Raw genomic sequence first — 3,680 nt, 5'->3', positions numbered from 1 at the left:
TTTCTTTCTTTCTTTCTTTCTTTCTTTCTTTCTTTCTTTCTTTCTTTCTTTTTGGTGGGAGATGGGGGAGTGTTGGGTAGATTTTTAATATAGAGTGAATTTCTCCAATGATTCTAAGTCCATTTGGGTTGCTATTTCTTTCTGAGTCAGCCATACAAAATTGTATTTTCCCGGGAAATTATCCATTTTTTTCTAAACTTTTAAATTTGTTTGTTTAAAGTTCACATGATTCCTTTATCATCATGATTTTTTTTAAAGACACATTTATTCAGCATCACGATTAGACTATCACATTTAGCCATCAACAGCATGGGTGCAAAAAAAAAAAATCCACGTTAAAACCCTTTGTTGGAATGCTTTACACTTTCCACGGAACAGAAACTAAAGTCACCTGTTATACGATTAGTCACAGATGCAGCCCTCGAGTTGTTTGTGCATACACATGAGCATTGTCTAAAACATGTCTTCTTTGTAGCAGCTGGGCCCTGCCACCACTGTGCTCGGCTGACTTCACGAATCTGTTGTAACCTCTAGCTTCCCCGTCACGTCACTGGCCCTCCTCTCCTGCTAAGCTTTGTTTCCCAGCAGTAAACTGCCATTGCCAATGCCACTGCCATAGCTACTGATACTGCTGGAAACACCATTAGCCACCTTGGCTTCATGGTTTGGCAAAGTACTGGCCTCGACCGCCACAGGGGCCAGAGCTTCTGTCTCCAAACTTTCCTCCTTTCATGGGTCCAATATTTGAAGATTGATTGTTGTAATTGCCAAAATCATTATAGCGTCCACCGCCTGCAAAATTGTCTCCATCGTTACCAAATCCAGGATAGCCGTCCCCACTGCCACCATTTCGACCACCACCTCGACGGCCACCAGAGCCACCTCGCCCACTGAAGTTTCCTCCGTGACCAAAGTTCTCATTCGCACCAAAACCACTTCCACGACCACCAGCGGAGTTTCCAGAACCACTTCGCCCTTCTTGGTTGGATGATGCACCTGTCGTCTCTTGCTTAGATAGAGCTCTCCTAGCTTCACAGTTGTGGCCACTGAGAGCATGGTATTTCTGAATGACAATCTTGTCTACGGAGTCATGGTCATCAAATGTTACAAAGCAAAGCCTCTCTTTTGGCCACTGCCTCGGTCCGTCATGATTTCAGTCACTTCCATCTTCCCATACTGTTCAAAGTAATCTCTTAGATGATATTCTTCAGTGTCTTCTTTAAGGCCACCGACACAAATCTTTTTCACAGTTAAGTGGGCACCAGGTCTTCGAGAATCTTCTCTGAGACAGCCCTCTTTGGTTCCACAACGCTTCCATCCACCTTGTGTGGCCCTGCATTCACGGCTGCATCCACCCCCTCCACGGTGGCAAACGTCACAAGCCCAAAGCCTCTGGCGTCCTTGGTGTTTAGACCTCTCATTACCACACAGTCCGTGAGCATTCCCCTCTGCTCACGGTGGCCCCTCAGACTCTCATCGGTTGTTTCAAAGCTCAAACCTCCGATGAAAAGCTTCCGCGGCTGTTCAAGCTCTTTGGGAGACTCTGACTTAGACATGATGGCGGTGGGAGGGGAGACTTTAACCATGCTTACTCACCGGTGTCCAAGGACAGAAAAGTCCTTTATTATTTTAATATCTGTTTTATCTTAGTTTATATTCCCTGTTCCATCTTAATACATATATCTATATATATTAAGTGCCATATATATATATGCTTATATGCTTAATATATATACGTATTAACATGGAACAGGTCATTATAAAGCATATATATATATGACCTGTTCCATGTTAATACACATATATATTAAGCATATGAGCATATATATATATATATATATATGGCACTTAATATATATATATGTATCATATATATATATGACCTGTTCCATGTTAATACACATATATATTAAGCATATGAGCGTGTATATATATATATATATATGGCACTTAATATATATATGTATTAAGATGGAACATATATATATGTATCATATAAAGCATATATATATATATATATATATATATGACCTGTTCCATGTTAATACATATATATATTAAGCATATAAGCATATATATATATATATATGGCACTTAATATATATATATGTATTAAGATGGAACATATATATATATGTATAATATAATGCATATATATGTATAATATAAAGCATATATATAATAAAGCATTATATATATATATATATATACACACACACACACACACACACACACATATATATATATTAGGGCTCTATATCCTTTTTATTTTTTCAACTTTGTCCAAAATGTGTCTACTTTATTAAACTTAAAATGTTTGATGTGGTTGATCCTCTCTATTGTATTTACTAGAAGGAAATACTTATGGTTTACATGTGATTAGATTTCCCTAAATAATCCTGATGTTCTCTCATATTCCTTACTCCTCTGCATGGAGGTGATGTTGAGTATCCATTATTGGGACTCATTTCTTGATTGAGTGATTGTAAACCATCAAATATCCTAAACACCAGAAACTGGATCTCTTTCTACTCTCCAAACCAGTGTAAGATAACAACCCTAATAGTGCATCTGGCTCTTTCTAGTGTGGAGTTCCAAGTTCTACAAATGGAGGCTGGGCGGAGAGTACTGGGGGACACATTTGGCCCTTGCTGCAAGTCATACCCTGTAAGTAGTTTATCATTAATAAAGGAGATAATTTCATATTTGTGACTTTTTCTTCACCTCTCAGGGGATTCAGGGTTACAAAGAGAACACCACAGTCATTTATACAACATGTGGTCAAACACCAACATGTGTTTTCAATTTCATTAATTTGTGTTCCTTTTGTATTATATGGTCCCTCTTTCTTTGGATTACTTCATGTTCCTTTCAGCTGCATGTAGTATGGCCCCCCAGAGTTTTGTTTTGTTTTAATTTAATTTAATTTAATTTAATTTAATTTAATTCAATTTTTTTTTAGTTTCACATTTTTATTTAAATTCCAGTTACTTAACAAAAGTGTATTATTAGTTTTAGGTGTTGAATTAAGTGATTCATCAGTTACATACAATGCCCAGGGCTCACCACGAGTGCCCTCCTTAATAACCATCATCCATTTAACACACCCCCATCGCTCACCTCCACTCCAGCAACCCTCAGCTTGTTCTCAACATTAAGAGTCCCAAAGAAATGGAAAAACATTTCATGCTCATGGATTGGAGGACAAATATTGTTAAAATGTCTATACTACCCAAAGCAATCTACGCATGTAATGCAACCCCTATCAAAATACCAACAACATTTTTCACAGGGCTAGAACAAACAATCCTAAAATTTGTATGGAACCACAAAAGACCTCAAATAGCCAAAGCAATCCTGAAAGAGAAAAGTAAAGCTGGAGGTATCACAATTCCAGACTTCAAGTTACATTACAAAGCTGTAATGATCAAAACGGTATGGTACTGGCACAAAAAAACCAGACACATAGATTAATGGAACAGAATAGAAAACACAGAAATGAACCCACAACTATATGGTCAGCTAATTTTCAAGAAAACAGGAGAGAGTATCCCATGGAAAAAAGACAGTCTCTTTAGCAAATGGTGTTGGGAAAACTGGACGACACCATGCAAAAGAATGAAAGTGGACCCTTTTTTTACTGCCTATAGAAAAATAAGTTCAAAATGGATGAGAGATGT

The 3,680-nt window shown here is 37.6% G+C and overlaps 1 pseudogene; it reads right to left on the bottom strand.

The window, feature by feature from the left end:
* Positions 1-658: 658 nt before the first annotated feature.
* LOC115500029 lies at positions 659-1,574 on the bottom strand (annotated as a pseudogene).
* Positions 1,575-3,680: the final 2,106 nt, after the last annotated feature.

This window comes from Lynx canadensis, chromosome D4, assembly GCF_007474595.2.
Source record: "Lynx canadensis isolate LIC74 chromosome D4, mLynCan4.pri.v2, whole genome shotgun sequence".
In the NCBI taxonomy this organism is placed as follows: Eukaryota; Metazoa; Chordata; class Mammalia; order Carnivora; family Felidae; genus Lynx; species Lynx canadensis.
Note: the sequence above shows the minus strand (reverse complement) of the source record. Positions and strands in the feature narration are given on the sequence as shown.